The sequence below is a fragment of the Parasteatoda tepidariorum genome, chromosome 6 (genome assembly GCF_982258835.1).
Source record: "Parasteatoda tepidariorum strain Cologne lab strain chromosome 6, Ptep-v5.0, whole genome shotgun sequence".
NCBI lineage: Eukaryota > Metazoa > Arthropoda > Arachnida > Araneae > Theridiidae > Parasteatoda > Parasteatoda tepidariorum.
The window spans coordinates 67,873,164-67,886,186 of NC_141760.1; positions in this window are offsets into that span (position 1 = coordinate 67,873,164).

A 13,023-nucleotide genomic window follows, 5' to 3' on the forward strand; every position below is an offset into this window, starting at 1 on the left:
ACACTCACCTTATAATTTTTTCAAGGAAACAAGGTGTTGCAGTGATAATAAAAAAATTCAAAAAAATTTCCAGAGAAGTCTATTTGACCAGGTAATCCAAAACATTGCTAGATGACTTCCTATTGTTTGACAGTAAGCTATTGTTACCAATCAATCTAAAGAAAAACTTTCAAATTCTTATTTTTAATCAATATATATATGAAATGTTCCTTCACTGGTAGGTTTACCCTAATCACTTACAACAAAATAGGTTTTATAATAAAAATATTTCTGAACTATATTTAAAAAATAAGTTTAAATTTTTTAAATTTTGTCTTGAGTTTATGATCCTATTAAAATGCCTGGATGCATAAAGAGTTTGTAATGATTGAAAATTAATACTCCAAGGTATGAGATTACAGAAAAATAGGAATGCGAAACATTTCTTGAAATACTATTATTAAGTATTAGTGCAATGCAAAAGCTCTGCTTAAATTAATTTATTCGCACTTGAAAACTGTTATTGTCATTTTGGTAATGATTATGAGAGAAATAAAAAAAACGTCATACATTTAGCAATGTTTTATGCATATAGATCACTCTCTGAAAAGAGGTTTCACAAAAAATTTCAAAACTTTTTTGGCTAGTACATCTATATCATACGTAAAAAAAATTACTATAAACCACACTGCATGTGATATTTTCGGGGAAAATTAATTATTTTTAATGTTTAGAAAAATGAGGGAATGGCAGTGAGGAAAACATAATAAACCATTTTATTAAAACAAAATCATTATTTTTAATTACAGTCACAAACAGAAATATTTTGGAATACCCTATTTTATTAATGTAACAATAAAAAAATCGTTTACTTTTATTAATTTTATACAAGGAAATGATTCAATAAATATGCTTACAATAATCTAATGTTCAAGAGTCTTGTTTTATTCACTAGAGGATGCTCTCCAACTGAAAAAATTATTTTTTTAACTGTTATATAAACTCAATTTTTCTGTATATGTCGCGTGCTATCACTAACTTATTACATAAAGAAATTTTTATTGTTTTGTGAGGAAATTATGGCTATTTTTAGAGCCAGAGTTAAAAGCATTAAAAGCTATATAATAATGTATCCAACATATTATCATTATGTTTAAGGACTTAAAAACATTTTTAACTCAGCCTCTGGCAGTAACTTTATTTAAATATATTTAATAAATTTTATTTACAAACAATTTTATTATGCATGCGGAAATGAAACACACTTTTTTATTATTTTGCAAGTGTAAATGAAATACAGTGAAGGAATATTTTGATTTTTAAAGGTATCCTAAAATTATATCTGAATTGCAATAAGCAAATAATAATAGTTTATAAGTAGCACAGTTTACTCACATTTCTGTTCTACTTATAAACTATTATTATTTGCTTATAATACTATTATAAACTATTATACTATTAATACTACTATAAGCTATTATACTGTTTATACTATTATAAACTATTATTACAAACTATTATAAGTTGAACAGTTTAGTCATTGATAGCTTAGTTACCTTCATTTGTTCTTGAAATTATTCCTTTAATTATTCCTTAAAAATATTCCTTTAGGGTACCAGGGACATAAAAATGGCAACTTTTCTGTAAAGGACCCGCATATTTTTGCATGCCTGGTGGGTTTGTTATATAAGATATAAATTCGTTGGTGTGACATTTTATCTTTTTAGATCAAGAATCTAATCATTTTCCTTAATTCTGTTCAACACATTTCTTTAGTAGTTACAATTGGAAGAAGCTGGCTTTTTCAGTTTTAAAACTGTTTAGCATGATAATTACTTAAATAATTTAATATTTATAAAAATAAAAAAGTTAACAGTAACGTCGGTGTATAAAATTATTAAAATAAATATAGGTTAATACCGCATAAAAATATAAATACAGAAGTTCCATATAATGAAAAATTAAGAAAAAACAAAAGAAGCTAACAGTGCAGGATCTAATTAAACAACTTTAACCTCACCCTTAGTAAGGAATAAATTTTCAAATTTTCTTAATAGTAAATCAGGATTATCCATTTCCCAAAGAATAAATGTCTTTCTTTTAATTTAATAAGAAAGAAAAAAATTAAAATCAATTACCATTCCACCGTATACATATTTACTTTTGAAAAATTTAAATAAACTATTTCAGAAATTTTCTAATTAAAACATCATTATTTAACAAATACATATCCTCTTTTTTTCCTTAAGAAGAGTTTAAAATTTGAAATTTCTGAATTTGTTACTACAAACACAATTAGAAAATAAACTACTTAAATTTATAAGATATGTATATATATATATATATATATATATATATATATATATATATATATATATATATATATATATATATATATATATATATATATATATATATATATATATATATATATATATATATATATATATATATATATATATATATAAATGCAACCATATTTCGTTAGAATCAACAATATTTATAAATACACTAAATTGAGGCAATACAAGATTCCATGATAGAGAGACTGGAATTTCCAACAATCAATAAAAGTGAGAAACAAGAAGTGAAATGATTTTAAGAAGCAAAACTTCTTTGAAATTCATAGAATTTCATTCCATTCACCAAACCGAAGTCACTTTTATTGAGTTTAAAATGAATAATTCATAATGCTTCCAACGGATCATAAAATTGTGCACTTTTGTCTTCAGCATATTAGATATTTTCTTTTCTGAGTGGAGAAATCCAGTTTCAATGTTTTCTTCCCCAGTTTTTTTTCCTGAACTAAACGCAAGAGTCTAAAATATTATCATCTGCATGTAAAAAAAATTATGGTATCTTTTACATTTTGGGAAAATGTGAATATCAAAATATGAGTATAGATCTGAGCTACTTAAAATAGCTTTTTTCTGGATACTTTCTCTTGGTATTTCACCAAATGTTCTTTTTGAATAACATTTTGAATAACAATTTGTAACTTGAAAACTCATGGGAAAACATGCAGTTTTGTTTTATTCATTTCTTCTCTCAGCTATAATTTTAAATATAGAAAAATACTTATAATATTACTAAAGATACACATAACGCAATATGAGTATCAGTCTGAGATACTTATAGATATTCTTTCCTGTTCATTTTCTTCTATTTCTCCAAATTTTCTTTTTGAACTGCTTGGTTATTTTAAAACATATGGGAACCAAACTAGCCTTATTTTATTACTTTCAATTCAGATCTATAATTTTGAATATTGAAGATAGAAATGCTTAATTGTATAGGTATGATTGTTTTATTTACATTTCTTTTTATGGTGCGTGTCTCAAAACTGTTCAGAAATTTTCTAAAAGCAATTTAAGAATATTAAAAAGAATAGAATTTCGCAATTTGCTGCTTTCTGCTTAGTCAAGACCCGTGATAGACAATATTAAGAACATCCACCTTGATTTCTAATTGCATTGGTACAGTGGCACTTTTACCTGCGTACTTATTTCTTTCTAGCATTCATAATTTTTTCAACGAATTTTCTTTCTTTTTCTTGAATTTATCGAAGCACGTTTCAATCGCTTAGTAATACACAGATAAAAAAAAATTTATGGTCAAAACTGCTAGAATATCAGAAAATTTCGCAGCTATTATAGATTTATATGCAAAAGCAGAAGAGTTTTTTTTTTACCGATGCGTACTTGCAGTGATTTTGATAAAAACAGCAATAAAACATATTGCTATAATACGTGAAAAAAAACTTGGTAAATGTATTAAAATTCTGAATTTTTATCATGATACTTTACAGCTGGACGTAGAAAACATTTATTCTTTTTATTGTTGTATATTTTATTAAATGGGTGGTAATAAGAACTATAATTTTAAAAACAGCAATTTCCAGTAAATCGTTACCATATGAACGAAAAAATTACTAAATGAACAGTTTAATTACCGAATATTTTGGTTTTTATTATTAGATTTTTTCATGATTTTGGTTTTTATAATTTCTGATTTTAGTTTTTACCAGTCATGTCGCTACTAAAACGTACTGTTATTTTACTGGAATTGTTTTTTCTATGCCACACTTTCAGCAAATTAAACTCGTAATTTTACTTTGTTTTTAAGGTAATTGTGACTTAGTTTTTATAATGAAATGAAACAAACAAGAAAAATATTTATTAAGAATGTTCCTCATCAACATCATCATCATTGTTTGCCAGACAGCCCAATGTGAGCCAATGCCTTCCTCTGAAGATTTCTCCATGACGACTTCTGATTTATCTTTGATCTCCAATTCTTTTCATTAACTGCGAGAATATCAGACTGCACTGAGTCTGCCCATCTCAAATGCGGCCTTCCCCGCTTGCTTCTTCCAGCGTGTATAAAAAACAGTATCTTTTTTTCTGTGTTGTCGTCACTCATTCGAATCCCGTGGGCGATCCGATTCATTCTATTTATTTTTATGTACTTAATAATATCAGGTTGTTTATGAATCTTGTACAGTTAAAAGTTAAATCTCCTTCTCCAGTCTTTGTTTTCATTTACGCCACCTAGTATACCCCGCAAAGTCTTCCTCTCAAATATTGCGATACAATTTTCCTCCAGTTTTGTCACCGTTCAAGCTTCAGAAGTGTATTTCAGGACTGGCCGGACAAGAGTTTGTAGATTAAGAACTTTGTTTTTCTAGAAAGAAACCTAGATTTAATAAATCTTCTCAGCCCAAAGACAGCCCTATTCGCCAGCTGGAGTCGGTTTTTTATTTCAGGAGTAATTCTGTTGTCAATGGTAATAATTGATCCTAAGTAAGTAAAACTCCTCACTGTTTCAAATCTATAAGAATTTATTTCAAGATTGGGTCTGGGACTCTGTTTCTTGAGAATATCATATATTTTGTTTTCTCTACATTTATGACCAAGCCCATTTGCCTTGCAGTCACCTCAAGGGCAAGAAATGCCTTTTTCAGGGCTGGAAGGGAACGAGCAATTATATCAACATCATCAGCATATGCAAGTAGTTGTAATGATCTAGTAAAAATGTGACCACTGGTATTGATGTTTGAATCACGAATAACTCTCTCAAGTGCAATATTGAAAAGAAGACAGGAGAGAGAATCTCCTTGTCGAACACCTGTGAATGGGCCAAGTTTTTCTGACAGAGACCCCAGAAACCTAATCTCACACTTTGTATCTTTCAATGCAAGTTTCGTCAATTTAATGAGTTTTAAAGGTATTTCAAAAGTATTCATTGTTTCAATTCAAGATTATTTCTATTGATACTATCAAAAGCAGCCTTGAAATCAATAAAAAGATTATGTGTTTCAATGTTAAATTCCATTGATTTCTCTAAAATCTGACGGAGACAAAATATTTGATCTTTAGTTGATTCTCCGCATTGATATTTTTCTATTTGTGGGTCAAAGAAAGGTAACAGCCTAAGATATAAAATTCCAGATAGAATTTTATAAGTTATACAAAGAAAACTAATGCCATGATAGTTGGCACAGGTCATAGGATCTCCTTTCTTGCGAATTGGGCACAAAATGCTAATATTCCAATCCGTTGGCATAATCTCAGAGTGCCAGATGTCAGTAGTAAGTTCAAATAAATTTCTCAATAAGGTAAGTTCAGAATTTTTTAGTAGTTCTGCTGAAATGAGATCATGTCTCGAAGCCTTCTTATTCTTTAAGTTTTTAATTGCAGCCCTGATCTCCTCAATAGTTGGAGCCTCAACTTCGATGTCATTTATGAATTCAGGTGCAATTATATTAACATCCTCACAATTTTCATCAAGAAGTTCTTTAAAATGTCCATGCCATCTTTTTAAAATGTCTTGTCTATCACTAATAATTTTATCAAATTTGTTTTTTTTTATAGACTAGAGGTCTGTTTAAAGTCCAATCGACTGCGGTTGATTTTCCAATAGAATGCACTGCATTCATTAATGGATTTCAGATGTTCAACGTCTTTAAACAATTTTTCATCAAAGTCCCTTCTCCTTTGCCTAAAGAGTTTCTTCACCTCTTTTCTGCGTCTATGGTACTCCTCTGCACTATTTCTTGTGAGAGCTTGTATCATACGTTTATATGCAACATTCTTTTTATCATTAGCAATGGCACAATCAATGTCATACCAATCCTTAACCTGTTTCTTAGTTACTTTACCAATCACGGTATTGGCAGCGTTACAGATACTGTCTTTTATACCTTTCCATTTATTTTCCACAGTACCATCATAATTCTTTAAATTCAACTGCTCCTTTACTTTTTCGCAATATTCAAGCCTTATCCTTTCATTTTTAAGCTTATCACAGTCATATTCTCTCAAAGTCTTCCCCTTAAGCTTTTTGGCATTTGATAATCTTAATCTGACTTTAGCAATAATCAAGAAATGGTGTGAATCCACATTAGCTCCACGATAAGTTCTCACATCCATTAAGTCTGAGTAATGTCTTGCGTCAATTAGCACGTGATCAATTTGATTGGCATAAGAGCCACATGGGGCACTCCAGGTAGCTTTATGAATATTTTTATATGGAAGGGACGTGCTTCCTATAATCGTATTATGTGAAGCAGCAAAATCAATAAATTTTTGTCCATTTTCATTGGTTTCCTCATGTAATCTAAATCCACCGGTTACAAATTTAAATTCCCTTTCTCTGCCTACTTTAGATTAAGAATGTTCAATAAGACCTTATCTTTGAGCACTTCAGGGAATTGATTTTCGTCGTGCCAAAAAGTAAAATGACAACAACTCCTGTAATAGTTACCTACAAAAAAATTATTTACTTACGTAACAAGTTTGTTGAATCTTTTGCAATTGTTTTCCCCCTCAATGTTCAGGCTAGCATTATAATTTCGCGATTTAAATCCCCTCAAAAATAGTCTAAGACTCCATGTTCCTCGTTTTGATGCTTTTTTTTCCATCCCTCTTAAATTGCCTGTTGAATTTTTAAGCAGCTTGCGTATGTAAAATTTTTGTAGTCAGAAGGTTTGCAATGTATCTTTTTGCAATCAGTTTCAAGCTTGACGCTGATATGTGCATGGGTTTGGTTATTTTGCGGTTTCGCACATGAACCTCTGATTCGCATGCTACAAAAAATTAAGGAGTTTTCCATAGGATTAAATAAATATTTTATGAATAATCTATAAATTTATAGCTATATCCTATTAAAAGCCATTTTAATTCGACAAGTTTCTATTAATTATTTACCCTTGGTTTTTCTTGCTAAAAGATCTCAGGTAAACTCATTTGCTTGCCATGAGCTGATAGAGATTTTGAAAGATCTATAAAATCACACCTGTTTTTATTAAAAACGCACTTCTTCTTCGTATTTCATATCATAAGAATCAATAAAATCATATTGAAATATTTCAGAAAATGTCAATTATTCAAAAATTTGTGATTGTGGTAAAGTTAGACAATGCGACACTAAAAAATACGTAAACTGTATAAATATATGTATGTAAATATTTTAAAAGGGTTATGTTCAGTAAAACTTCTAAACCACCTGTTTTTGGTGAACTTGACCAAGTTATTAATTGAGAAAAAAATACGAAACAGGTAGAAAATAATAAATGATTTTTTGTAAGTGACAATTTAGAAACATGATTTGTAGCATGCCTAAAATATAAATGTATGACGAGATACTAGTTCATAAAGAATGATATAATAAAGATGAAAATAAATATACAAATCTACGGCTAATGTAGAAAGGAAACCTACACTTGGAGCAGTATTTTTATACCTTAAATAAAAATTATTTCAAAAAAAGGAGTTAATAAAAGTGTGCAGTTAATTGAAGTGTGTATAAAACTGATTATCCGAATGTTTCTTCTACAAATCTGGAATATGCATGGCGAAACAATTCTGCAAAAATTAATGTACTGCTAGGTAATAACATTTATGGTAATAAAAATTGGTAATGAAATCGAAATATACTGTATTTAAATTATTTAATTTGTAATTTTTTTATTCACGTCACGGTTTACCGGAAATTCTAGTTTTCAAACCTATAGATCTTATTACTACACTTTTAGAAAAATTCCAAAAATTGAAATACAAATTTTACCGAACAAATAAATGTTTTGCAATTCTCCAAATAATGACATATTATAAAACCATATTTTATTGTCCCTTTTACTGAAATCATTGCCATAATGCTTCCGTAAAAAATTACCCAGTTTCTTAGTTTTCGCATGAAACTGAAAAATGATAAATTTTACTTCATTATGATAATTCATATATTTTTACATGGGTGAAATTAAGAACTAATGTGCACTAATACTGGTCTAAAATTATTCAGAAATAAAATATATCACTCTGAAAAAAATTTCTGCTAATGACTAAATTTTTGCGCAATAAATTTTGCTTTCAATCGTTAAAAATTTTGTCCTTGACTCTAATAATTATTCTGTAAAATTTATTAACAAATTTCGCAAAGATACTTCTTGGTGTAAATAAATTATTGATTTGGCAAAATTTAAACTTCATAAATTCCAACCTCTTCGTCGTTTAATTTTAGTTGGAACTTGGTATTACTGATTGCTGTGCATAATTTGAGTACCACGCAGTTCTAAGGAGAAATCTGAGCACAATTATTTTCAATAAATCTAACCTATCAAAGAATATCTTATAACAAATATGCAAAAGTTTTTCAAGATAATATTTTAGAATTTTATCAACATGGAAGGTTAAAAAAATTTATTAAGTTATTGTTCTAAATCCTCATATTAACACTTTTAAACGTTAGAAAGGTAAAACATCATTATTTTGATTCCAACAATGTTCTTAATGTTAATACTACATTAAAAAATCTTTCATGAACCCTTTAAAAACAAATGGCATGTAGGTCATGAGGGTCAAAATTTATAACTGTCATAATTGTAATTGATTAATTGCAACTGTTTTTTTAATATTTACTACTGTAATTATTTTTTATAATAATATTTAGAAAAATAATACAAATGTTTAATTAGATGGAGCGATAAGTTAGTAAATAAATGTAATCTTTCAAATATTTTTTTAATACTATAAAAAACGTCTTTTTCCTGAGGGGGAATAAACGCACAGATCAGAGTTCGGGAAATTTTTTAAGTAGATACTGAGAACGAAATATGAGTAAGGGGAACAAAAATATTCTGTTCAATAGATATATATTTACTAATTAACAAGGATCACTTCCAACTGTAACATGAAATTTCAATATCAAGCAAAGCAATATTTTTGAACATTTTGAAACTCTAATACCAATATGTTTTTGATTTGATTGTAATGCATTTAATTGAATTATATTTGCATGTTACATAACATATCAAATTTCAACTTTTCTGAATATTGCTGATGAAAACTTGTTGGACACACGAGAAATAACATGAACAACAAATTATTTTTTCGTACCTGTTGTCGGTTAGGAATTAATTTCTTTATGAATTTTGCGTATTGTTAATTTTATTTGAAGAACTAGTTTTGCATCTAGAGCTAACGAAGTTCGTCTAAACTGTGATTTGTATATATATATATATATAAATCACAGATTGATATATATATATATATATATATATATATATATATATATATATATATATATATATATATATATATATACAACTAATATCCAATTGAAATAAATTGAAAAACATCGAATTATCTCATTTTTCTCGATTAAATGGAATAGGAATTAAATAAAACTACGTATTATACTTATTTTCATACTTTTTATATTTTGGAATTGAATGAAATTTATATTAACTTTTACGCCGGCCTGGTGGCCGAGCGGTTAGCGTGCCTGACTGCGAAGCCATAGGCTGCGGGTTCGAATCCCTCTCTGGGCATGGATGTTTCTCTCTCTCTTTGTGCTGTCCTCTGTTGTTTGTGTGTATGATGTGTGAATGTGGCCCACCCTATAAAAACGGGTTTGTGGCAGTGTGGCGTGGGCAATGTTGCTTGCCTCCGTGACTTTGGCCACTGGGTAACGCGAAATGAGCAACTATTGTGGTACAGTATAGGCAAGAGATTCAAATTCAGTGCTTTCCATTGGAAAAAAGAAATATTACATTTTACGAATAAAATTTATTTAATATTGCACATAGAATTTTAGTTCTCTCTTGGTGAATTCCAAGTTTACTTACAGTTAAACAATCTGGTTTAAAAAAAAAAAGAAGAAGAAAAAAACAAAAATGGATAACATAATTCCTACGCGCATGTAAATTTCGAATAAAAATTAGGTACTCATTAGTATGGAGCATATTTGCATATTTTTTTTCCTTAAAAAATAAATAAATTCAATGAATTAAGTATAACGCAAGTGTTGCCAACCTAAAATCTGTAATATTCGTGATTTTAGTACAATGTAAGGCAAGCATGTATAGATAATGTACATGCTTTGCATAATGCCCAGATATAACAACCTGACCGAAGCTGATCACTCGTGCACATTCCGTATTCGAAACAAGAGAAAATAATGATTAGTAGCTTAACTGAAATCAAAGTGGAATCAATTATGTCTTCAACTTCAATATCTATCTGAATTGTGTTACGAATGACAGCCTTATTTATAGCAATCGTAATTAGTATTACTTGCGGAAATTCGATGTTTTTTATCTAATATGTAGAAAAAAATAATCATTTAAATGAAATATTATATATAATCAGTACAAATTTTCCTATTTCGAAAATAATGATTTTCGGAATAAAGAATTAAAGAATAGAATCAGCTTTTATGATGCCTTTCTGTTCAAATTGTGCAGCTGACGTATAATCACATAATCCGAGGTGAACAAATGATTTATAAATCAATGAGTAACGAAATAAATCGTATTTTTTTGTTCTTATGCATAAGGTCAACATTAGAGATATCGTGCAGAAACTATTCTAATTACAATTTTTCCTTCTTCCCTATATTTTCCTTATTTTTAGTTTCACTATTATTTAGTAATTTAGTGTTTTCCTTTTCATAACTTATCTTTTGAATAATGTAACTGGCTGTAACGGAAAATAAGTTTTCTGTATGAAACAGCGTAAATTGAACAACAATTGATACCGATAAAAACTTTTATTAGGTACTGAATTCTAATGCATTATTTATTTGAGGCTACGTACATTATCATGCTAATCTTAAAAAAAAAAAAAATTAGTAATATCTTATGATGCACAGCAGAAATAATGATTGCTTCCACCATGGAAAACCGGTTTTGAAACAGGAAAGCGTCGGTCTTTTATGTCCGAAAGGTGAAAGGTTCAAATACCCCTTGGGTTAGAGCTTAATTTTTGTATTTTTTTTCAACTTTTGAATACGATAGTGAGTTTTACACTTAGTATTAGGAATTGTAAATGCACATTAAAGTTTCCCATATAAAGGATTATTTCTTTCGGGGAAATTATGAATAATCATAATCATATATGGCAACGTTACTTTTAAAAAGTAACTAGTAAAAGTACAAGTATTTTTAAAAAAAGTAATGAGTAAAAAGTAAAAAGTTCTTACTTCAAAAAGTAACGAGTAAAAAGTACAAGTAAGAATACAAGTACTAAACAAAAGAAGTTGCGATTTAAAAGTACATTTCTAGGAAATCGAAACTTTCAAGGTAACCTAAAATTTTATAGAATAATATTCTTATGTTCTTTAACCTTTTTGCAAAATTTTTGTTATTTATATAATTATTTTTAATTTTGAAAGTTATGGATATTAATTTATCTTTAAATTCGGAAGAATATTATAACATAATTTTATAATATAATCGTACAATATAATTTTAAAATCATATATAATTTTAATCAAACTTTTTATGGATTTGCGCGAATAAGAAAATTTATCTATTAATTTTAATTTTTAGTTCATTATTTTTATTTATTTAAATCACCATTGATTTAAAATTGTTTTGCTCTATAGAAACACGTTTTAAAAGCACAAACATAAACAAAGCAAACACGGGGGTTATATATAGCTTTGTGATCTTTGACCCAGTAAAAAATAATTGAATGTGCAATATAAGTTGAAACAGAAGGTATTTAAACACGAAGTTAGCTGTGAATGCATATATATTGCACATTAATTTTATAAATTAAAAAAATATAAGCATTTTTTTTAAAATTTAATATTTTTTTTTCTTTTTTTTCGATGTTTTTCAATTTATTTCAATTGGATATTAGTTGTATATATATATATATATATATATATATATATATATATATATATATATATATATATATATATATATATATATATATATATATATATATATATATATATATATATATATATATAAATCAACTTGTCTCTATTGCTCACATTGACTTTTATTAAAGAACAACCATTAGCATATACCAGTTATAAAGTTGTTTCAAAAAGTGCTATGTTGAAAAAGTGTTATTTTCTTTATGCTGCGTAATAATAAAAACCAAAATAATAATAATATAATAATAAACAAGGAAGCAATTTTTTTTTAAGATTTGAAACTGTCCAAGCAATCTGATTCTCACATACAATTAATTCTATATGATGTAAGTAATTTGTATCATACTTCGAACGTCTACAAAATAGAACCAAAAGAACTGAATGACAATTTATATATGATATTTTAGAACATTAAAAGTTTGCCCTTTTTCCTTTCTAAGAATCCAAAAAATATATATTTATTTTCCTTTTACGTAACGTAATTCATTAATTTGTTTTCCTGGATAACTGTGATTATATGATTTATGTCATATTTTGTTCAACAGCAGTCGCATACCAGCCATAGTCGATGAAAAATATTCGGTATTTGAGGAAAAAAGACAAACGTAGCTTTTATCTGGAATTCATTAGGAGGAACTTGAAGTGGCCAATTTTTTTTTATAAATCTATTAAATATAGAAGAGGACTGAAGGAGAGAGAGATGTTTAGTTTGCTGTACCATGCTTAAAAAACCAGAGATTTCCTATTACCAAGTTTTTCAGCTCATCGCCAGACTGTTGTTAAATTCGATAAAAATTATGGCACAATGTTTTCAAAATAAAAATTCAATTTAGTGTAAAAAAGATGTGCTATCTGCTAGCAAATTAAACAGAC